Source organism: Echinops telfairi, unplaced genomic scaffold (genome assembly GCF_000313985.2).
Source record: "Echinops telfairi isolate 266 unplaced genomic scaffold, ASM31398v2 ScPeMD7_31;HRSCAF=116, whole genome shotgun sequence".
NCBI lineage: Eukaryota > Metazoa > Chordata > Mammalia > Afrosoricida > Tenrecidae > Echinops > Echinops telfairi.
Window position 1 is genome coordinate 4,274,510 of NW_022103928.1, and position 10,079 is coordinate 4,284,588.

Genomic DNA, 10,079 nt, shown 5'->3' on the forward strand with positions numbered 1-10,079 from the left:
TGCAGGTGGCGCGGGCTCTCTGATTAAAAGAGACCTCACACTTCCTGTCTGCTCTGGCTGTGCTGTGGCCAACAGTGAGCTGCATGGGCAGCACCCATTGTTGCAGTCCAGAGTCCAGAGTTACGGTAGCTTCGGGGGGGCCTTATTATCTGGGAGGTCTTATTTTGGGGGAGGCCTTATTGAGATGCCTTATATTTCAGTGAGAGGCAAAACTGTAAGTAGGTCTTATTTTCAGGGGATGTCTTACTTTTAGGGAAATAGTAGTAATCTCTTAAGGACTGGCTGAAGACTTATTTAAACTGTCAACAGCAACTGGAAAAAGCAGATCAAATACCTTGGAAGTGATGATAATACATGAGGAACAATTCAGAAAGGGGTGTGAGAATGGTTGTATAAATGGGAATATGTGATCAATGTCACTGACTTGTACAAGTAGGAATCATTGAATTCGTGTGTTCTGCTCTGTATAGTCTTAACAACAATAATGAAGTAAATTGTAAAACATAAATTAAAAATAGTGGAAGTGATATAAAGATAAATATATTACTCTCTACTCTTTATAATTGTTCTGAAGATATGCAAAGGTCAAGGGGACAGAAAAGATATCCGTTCTTGAGGGAGTGAGGAGATTGGCTGCAAAGCGGTAAGACCCATGACTGGTGTTAGGGAACTGGTCTCCGTCTTGATAGTTTATTGGTGACACCAATGCATGCATGTGCCAAGATTTGCAGTTTACACATCAGAGTGAATTTTACTGAATGCAAATGATATCTTACTTCAAACATTGAAAAATTATTTGAAGTAGCAAATTTTCCCTTGCAAGCTGATCCACTCAACTCTCTAATGCTTCTTTTCCTTCCTTGTACTTCCTTTCCACAAAAATTATAAATAGTATAGATATGTAGTGTTCATATTTCTGCCTTTATCTCTACACTACATTCTTATTTTTAATTAAGAAAAAATAACTTCTTAATCCTCTAGAATGTTGTGCAATGCCTAGTATGTTAAATGTTCCTCGAGGAGGTGCCACAAAACCCAACACCTGCTCTTACTGTGAACGGCAGCCTTCCTGTTCTGAGAGGCGGTGCTTCGGTCGGATGTAAGTGGGGTTACTCTGAGTCAGAACCCACTGACAGCGTCGAACAGCAGAGGGACATACTGAACGTGGTTTCTTGATGGCTCCTTTATTCCTAAACCTACTCCGACCAACTCTCAACTTCACTCTGAACTCACTCTGGCCACTGGGAGCAAACTGAAAATAAACCAACAAAAGCCTCACTTCCATCAAGTTGATTCCAACTCGGAGTGATCCCAGAGCACAGGGACAACTATCCCGATGGGTTTCTGAGGCTGTAACTCTTCAGGGGAGTAGAAAGCCTTGTCTTTCTCCCATGGAGCGGCTCAGTTTCAAACTGCTAGCCATACATTTAGCAGCCCAACAAATAACCACTGCATTTCAGTAAAAGTGCCCCCTTGGGGTAAAGTATAAAGAATCCCTTTAACTCTTAAAATTGAACCTAAACAAGTCATGGAAGAAAATAGGAAGATAGTAAAGCTTTTGTAAATATCGGAGGTTAAATTAAAGATAGGCACAACTTCCCTTTAATTTCTCTCCCTGGCTCTCTCTCTCTCTGTATATATATAATATATATATTTAAAATCTTGTTTTAACGGAGGAGCAGGTTACAAGGATCTACATATAACCTCCTCCCTGGGGGATGGACAGCAGAAAAGTGGGTGAAGGGAGACATCGGACGATGTAAGTTATGACAAAATAATAATAATTTATAAATTATCAAGGGTTCATGAAGGAGGGAGGAGCGGGGGAGGTGGGGGAAACATGAGGAGCGAATGCCAGGGGCTCAAGTAGAAAGCAAATGTTTTGAGAATGAGGAGGGAAACAGATGTACAAAAGTGCTTGACACAATGGACATATGTGTGGATTGTGATAAGAGTTGTATAAGCCCCCAATAAAATGATTTAATTATAAACAATTTATTAGGACATAATCCAGACATTACACTATTAAGTAGTTCAGTCATATCAAGAAGTATTGTACAATCACTATCACAATCAGTTTCAAAACATCTTTTCCCCTTTTGTACTCCTTGGTATTATCCCCACCACCAGACCACACACACATCTTCCTTGCCATACTTCTGAGGAACCTTTATTCTAGTTATTGCCTCTAGATTCACCCATCCTGGATTTCATATACAGAAAAACATAGAAAAGTATACAGCATAGAGCCAAGAAGGCTACCAACAATAACAACCTACAACAGAAATAGCCAGTTTGAAAAGAAAACAACAGAATATATTAAAACCAGGTCAAACTCAAAGTATGTCAAAGGGACATCCAATAATAAGGTTTTAACCATTCAAGTCAGATTTTTCATTATAATCTATTAAAGCAGTCTCTATAAATCTCTTGATCTGATAACCAGGCTATTCCCATCCCTCAATAAAGTCAGAAACAAATCACCGGGGGCTCATTCTACATGTAGATGTTGCATATACATTGCAGACTTCCACTCTACTGAGAAAAAGAGACTAAACAAGTGTAAGCTAGCTACAAATGGCAATACATGGATTATTGATTTGTAATGATTAAATCCTTACATGACTGGATGCTATTTACACAATGGGAATTGGTGCTTAAGCAAAACTTACAATAATATCAATTGACAAGGTCAATCCCATACCTTAATAAAGCAAATCGAGCACTGCAGTAGGAAGTAAATGGTAGTCTGCCTGCTGACAGTTTGATACTCTTGGCGCAGCTCTCTTCTGCTTCTTCACACTCCATGTAGTTTTTTTTTTGTTTAAGTGCTCAGGCTACAGATGTGTTTAAGGTAGAGCCCAGTTCACCTAGTGGAGTTTTCACATCACATTCCTCTGGAATGGCCTTTGGAGTATTCTTTGGGCCTTGAAAGCACACGGTTCAATATCCCAGTATTCTATGGCATATGACCTGGGTCTCCAGTGTGTATTCAGCAACTTGCCCCAATGTTCCCTATTAGGAGCATAGTATCAGTCATACTCTCCTTTTGGGGTCCCTATAAGTATTGTTCGTCATTTTGTAAATCCCATATAAACAAAATAAGCAAAAGCTAAACAAAATATTATTGGGAAAGTTATTTAAATTTGGAGTAAGGAATATATTCAAAGAATTCTTAAGGCTATTTATCATTTTATTTTATTTTTTAAATCAATTTATTGGGGTTCATACAATTCATCACAATACATAGATCAATTTTGTAAAGAACATCTATACATTTGTTGCCCTCATCATTCCCAAAATTCACTTGCCTCTTGGGTTCCTGGAATCAGCTCATTTTCCTTCCCCCCCCTCCCCCTCCCTTCCTCTGCCCCCTTCCTCCATGCACCCTTGATAATTTATAAATTGTTATTATATCTTATATTACACTGCCCGGCGTCTCCCTTCACCTACCCCTCTGTTGCCCATCCCCCCAGAGAGGAGGTTATATATAGCTCCCTGTGATCAATTCCCCCTTTCTACACCCCCCTTCCCTCCTGGTATCACCACTGTCACCCCTGGTCCTGAGTGGTTCATCTGTCCTAGATTCCCTGCGTTTCCAATTCCCATCTGTACTGCTGTGCATCATCTGGTCTAGCCAGGTCTGCAAGGCAGAATTGGGGTCCTGGTAGTTGGGGGGAGGAAGCATTTAAGAACTAGAGGAAGGTTGTGGGTTTCATTATTGTTATACTGAACCCTAAGTGACTCATCTCCCCACTACTCCTCTGCAAGGTATGTCCCGTTGTCTAGAGATGGGCATTGGGTCTCCATCATGCGCCACCCTCATTGACGAGGATATGATTTTTCTCCTCTCCTTTGGTGTTTGAAGCCTGGTCCATTTATCATTTTAAATGTTAAAACCTAACCGCAGAAATGACTTGAATCATTAAGTTTGCAAAGTGCAAAATGTCAACATCTCTTTTTTTCCCTGTGTTAAATACAAATCCATTCTTTTCATGAACTATTTTCGTAGATAACGGCTGACACTGAATATAATGACTGCATTCAACAAGTAATTTTCCTCCCAAAGTCTTGAAAATATTTATGCGACTAGAGCTGCAAGTAAAAAGAAGGGGAAGGCTGTCCATTTAAAAACTCTAATCATTTAAGGCCCATCATCAGTGCCTGAAAACACGTGGACAGAATCATCATCATCATAATCACAACAGTTGCTGTAATTGATTTGGTTTTATTAGCCTGCCACTATGTGAAGGACGTCATTTTTTTCATTGTTCACAAATACTCACGAAGCACTAATTGTGTGTCAAATGAGCCCTGGTGATGCAACAGTTAAGCACCCAGCTACTAACCTAAAGGCTGGCAGTTTGAACCTAACCCGAGGCTCCGGGAGAAAAGACATGGTGCTTTGCTCCTGTAAAGACTGGAGCCAAGGATATCCTTTATGGTCGTTCTGCCCTGTCATATGGGTCCACTATGACTAAACTAACTCTGTAGCACAGAGCAATAACAACTATGTCTCAAGGCATTGGTCGTTCAGTGGTAGAATTCTCACTTGTCACGGGGGAGACATGAATTTGTTCCCTAGCAGGCATGCAACAGCCATCACCCATCTTCCTGCAGAGGCTGCCTCTTGCTTCGGTGCTGATCTGTGGAACTTTCTGATGAAGACAGCTAGAAAGAAAAACAAATCCAGAAATCAGCTGGTGAAAACCCCGGGGAGCATCATCTAGTTGTTCAATTGTATGGAACCTCCACGAGTTAGAGACGCCTCCGCAGCAGCTAACAATAATTATGTACCGAACCCTTTGTTAAGCATTAGTATACATCATTGACAACCAAAAGTGGATAATATTCCCTGATTGATAGAACAATAACACTACGAGGGAGATGCTACTAGGATAGATCAAGAATTAGAGTTGCTCAGGGCGTTTACAATATTAAGTCCTGTAGCTCATCGTTGCAGAGCATTGGTTTGAAGCCAGGCCTTCTTGGCTGCAAGGTGCCAGGATGGTACTAGATGACATCGCCTGAACGAATGAATACCTTGGGCACATTCCACGTTGGCTAGAGTTAGGAACAAATGAAAATATGGCCCCAACCGCAATATCTGCTTCCAGACTAAGGTAATGTCAGTTCCAACCTTTCCTGCTCACTATTTACACATCACTTGTGGCCTAACTGTAAGAGAAATCGGGGGGAGAAGAAGGATGGGTGAGTTGTTTTTATGTGTCCAAAGGGTCTCATGAGAATATTAGAGAAAGCCACAAACAGCAGAGCCTACATCATAGCATATCACTTTAAAGTTTCTTTTCTTTCAAAAGCCTTTGAGAAATTGGAAGGCATACAAAATGGGTGAGGCTGCCAACTGCTTTTTATATTTTAGGGCCTGTCTGTTATTTGTTTTAATTAAAGTGACAAGAGGGAATGACATTGAAAAAGAATGCCATTTATTTCAAAGGCACCGAACACCAGGTTTTGTAAGCAGTTCTCACAGTGTAGTTGAAACAACTTGTCTTGAATTCTGGGGTAGTTTCGTGTCTAAATCCCTACCCACCACTTCAAACTATATGTGTTGCCAAAAATGATGTGAAAGGCTCTCCCTGACAAAGTTTTTATAAACTTTCTTTTCTCCAGGAGTGACAGGAAAGAGAAACGCCTCTTCCAAAGGCCTGCCAGCCACAGGAAAAGAAAGTATCCTGTCCCCTTAGAAGCAGGGCGTATGCACTTGGTGAAAACGGATCTAGAAAGTGGATTATCTTCATTTTTGATTTGTTATAAACGTCGCACACACTGCAATGGAGAAGTAGAAGGGAAAATAATGGGTGCAATCAAAAACATTCCATCCAAACACGAGAAAATATTTCGACCGGGTCTTTGACAGTGTCATTATAGAAAACATATCATTATATCTCAAGTTAATCTCACAAAGTCTGAAATTTCTTGTTCTTCTGAATAAAGTATGTCAACATTTCCCCTAGCACAACACACCCGCCCTCCAGTCTAATGGTTAGTAAGTGTGACCTTTCATGTTTATCTCATTCGTTAGCAGGGGTCTACAGGATACATTTTTCCTACACCAAGAAGCACGTTCAGACATGTACTTGACTTTTTCACGCCAGAAATTTTGAGCCTAGAAAATCTTTGCAAGAATAATATAAATGGCAGCTGCACACTGGTAAGGGGAAGACTATTGCTACTAGTGTTCTAGTTCCTTCTTGCCTGGGTTTATTCCAGACAAAGCATGTTCTCACATGTCTCTGAGATCAGTGGATGGCTACAGACAAGTTTTCTCAAAAACAAAACCATGCTAAAAAACCTTGTCTTAGTCTCCTTAAAATGCCTTCACAAACAGATCCAGTCAAAACACTGCTTCTGGGGGAATATGCGGAGCCAGTTCAATTAAAGGCGGAGAGTTCAGCTGGAGGGTTGTGCGAACTTCTTGGAGGTGGTTGTGGGTCTGTAAAGGGATAATTTTGATATATTTACTCTAAAGCCACAGGAAAAGCACAGGGGGTGATTTTTGAAAAACAACTATATAGATAAGTGTGGTTGTTTGATATTTTGTTGTCAATTTGAGAGGATTGTGAGTGAAGAGGTAGAGTCTAGCCTGTCAATCATTTTATAGCCATTGAGGCCTCTGTGTGAGAATGGCCTTCTCCTGAGGATTCTGGGAGTTCCTGTATTTCCTACTTGGAGACAGGAGACATTCTCTCCCTAGGCTCACTCCCTGTGAGAAATTTCTGAGGAGAAGCCACATGAAGCTACCCTGAGGCAGTCACAGTTTCAGAGCTGAAGGAGCCCTGTGGAGACCCCTGCCAGCGCTGATATGCTTACAATGCCATTGGATACACAAGACTTCCAACCCGCTGACCTATGATCTTCCTGCATTCACCGTCATTGTGTGTATTTTGTGAGTCTGAAGAAGACTTTATAGATTGGTACAGGACATATGGGCTAATACAGATTTATGGACTTGATCTGGACTGGGCTGGGATATTTTCTCAATATTCAATTGCTCTTGTATATAAAGCTCTTTCTTATTCACATATGAGTGGCTACGAATTTGTTTCTCTAGTCAACACAGACTAAGAAAAAGGGTCAGATAAGATTCACCAAGAATTTTTTTTTTCCCATCATGACAATGCACCTGTTCATTGTTTGAGGGTAGCAAGGCCTATGTTAGTGAATATTTCACTGGGAAATCTAACTCTACCTAGTCTACAACCTTCAACTTACTCCTTCAGACTTCTTTTTTACCCTAACTCAAACAATATGTAAAAGGAATACAATTTGAGTTCCTGAAGGATGCCAGAACTTCCACTTTGATATGGTGCAGATCAAAGTGTACCGAGCTCCCCAGGAAGGGTTAGCAAGATGAAAACATTTCCTTCAGAAGTATAGAGACATAGATAAGATGAAAAAAAACAGACTCATATTTTGATGTTTTTGTTTAATAAAAATTGCTACAATTTTTTAAAATCATTTTATTAGGGGCTCATACAACTCTTATCACAATCCACACACACATCAATTGTGTAAAGCTCATTTGTACATTCATTGCCCTCATCACTCTCAAAACATTTCCTCTCCACTTAAGGCCCCGGCATTAGGTCCTCATTTTCCCCTCCCTCCCCGCTGCCCCCTCCTTCATGAGGCCTTGATAATTTATAAATTGTTATTTTGTCATATCTTGCCCTGTCCGATGTCTCCCTTCACCCACTTTTCAGTTGTCCGTCCCCCAGGGAGGAGGTCACATATAGTTCCTTGTAATCGGTTCCCTCTTTCCTACCCACTCTCCCTCTACCCTTCCTGTATCACCACTCACACCACTGGTCCTGATGGGATCATCTGCCCTGGATTCCCTCTATAGCAGTACTTTTTTTTACTTATTGTTGTGTGTCCTTTATTCAGATCCATCAGTTGTTAATTTCCACTACCTCATTTATTGTCTCTTTCTTGCTACACAAACATACATGAATACAAACACACATTGTTATTATTGTCTAAAATATTGGACAGTTCAGTGGCAATGAATTGTCTTGTCCTAAAATGTTTACATTTCCCCAAGCAATCTTATTATCAACAGTTAGACTAGAACCACTTAAAGGCCATATATCTTCTGTCAAATTTTAGCGGTACTTGTTATTTGCCACCCAATCAACACTGGTGACTTCATATGTCTAGAGCTGAGTAGCTCTGTGAGTTTTTCAGGGGGCTTGTGGACAAAGATTGTGAACCCTCCTGAAATACTTCTGGTTTGAACTTCCAAACTTTCAGTTCATTACCCAGTCTTTAAACAATTGCACAACCCAGGAATTCTTTGCAGCACCAAGTCACAAGAACTTTATAGGAAAAGGAGTAGTGAAGGATGTTTCAAGTGCTTTGGTATAGGGTTAGTCCTATTTAAAATACAAAAGAGCACATTTTCATTGACAGGTCCTGCTATGTCCTAAGGACATGCTCTGGCATAAAAAAAGTACCTCTATTCTCTCAGAATTCCCCTGGACCACACAGTCTTCCCAAAGGTACTGCTGGTACATGGCATATACTCATTTCTTAATATGTCAATCCCTCACTCCCTCACCAGAACTGATTTTGCCTCAATGTTAAAAGTAATTAAGCTGATTGATTTGATTTATACTAATGTTTGAATATTAGTATAACCAGTATCTCACAGATATTCACATTTTAAGCACTCTATACTAATTCACTTCTCATTGGTAAAATGAGAAAAAATATATATAAATTAAATGGTGAAAAAAGGGAAGAAATGATAGTAGGTAGAAGAAGAATATTTTCATTTGAAACCCATCATCTTGATATTCAGCTATTAGATATTACTGGTACTGTTAAAGATTGTTTTTGTGTTTTAAATAATTTTATTGGGGCTCCTACAGCTCTTATAGCATTCCAAACATGTGTACATATGTGGCCCTCATCATTTTCTAAACATTTACTTTCTGTTTGAGCCCTTGGTATCAGCTCCTCTTTTCCCGCTCCCCCCACCCCATGAACCCTTGATAAATGATAAATGATTATTGTTTTCATATCTTACCCCAACCCCTATCTCCCTTCACCCATGTTTATGTTGCTCATATCTATGTTGGTCTGGGTGGGCTAGAGAAACAAATCTATAGAAACTCATATATGTATAAGAGAGTTTTATATAAAGGGTAATTGTACATTAAGAAAGCCTCCCAACCCAGTCCAGTCCAAGCTCATAAGTCTGATATTAGCCCATATGTCCGATACTAATCTATGAAGTCATCTTTAGACTCATGAAACACATGCAATGATGCTGAATGCAGGATGATCATAGGCCAGTGGGGAGAATAAAGTCTTTGGATCCAGTGCTGTTGTAAGCATCTCAGTCAGGCAGGGGTCTCTATGTGGCTTCTCCAGTTCCCAAGCCTGCATCAGGGTAGATCCATGTGGCTTCTCCTCAGGAATGTCTCCCAGGAAGTGAACAAAGAATCTCCCCTGCCTCCAATGAGAAAAACCAGATTTCCCAGAATTCCCACACAGAGAGGCCTCATTGGCTATGATCTGACTAACAGACTAGACTCCACCCTTTCATTCTTAATCATCTCAAGTCCCAAATTGATACCAGATTATGTAACTACTTCAATACCCCTCAGGGCTGAGTGGGTTTATGCTTCAATCATTGTGATTTCTTCTCCCTTCCTCCTCCCCCCACCCCCGCCCCCACCACCTTCCCCACTACCTTCCTGTTATAGCTAATCCTATTTCTGTTCCTGAGGGATTTATCTCACCTGAATTACGTGTGTCATGAGCTCTTATCAGTGCCAGTGTACATACTCCATTCTAGGCAGAACTGAAAGGCAGAATTGGGTCATGAGAGAGGGGGGCGAGGAAGCCTCAAAGAACCAAAGGAATACTGTGTGTTTCATCAGTGCTATACTGTGCTTTTCCTTGTGACCTTTCTGTGAGGGATGTCCTATTTTCTACAGATTGGTTTGGGGTCTCTGCTCCAACTCCCCTAGTTCTCAACAATATCTTTGTTTTGTTTTGTTTTGTTTTGTGTCTTCTGGAGCCTGTTACCTGATTCTGTTGAACAC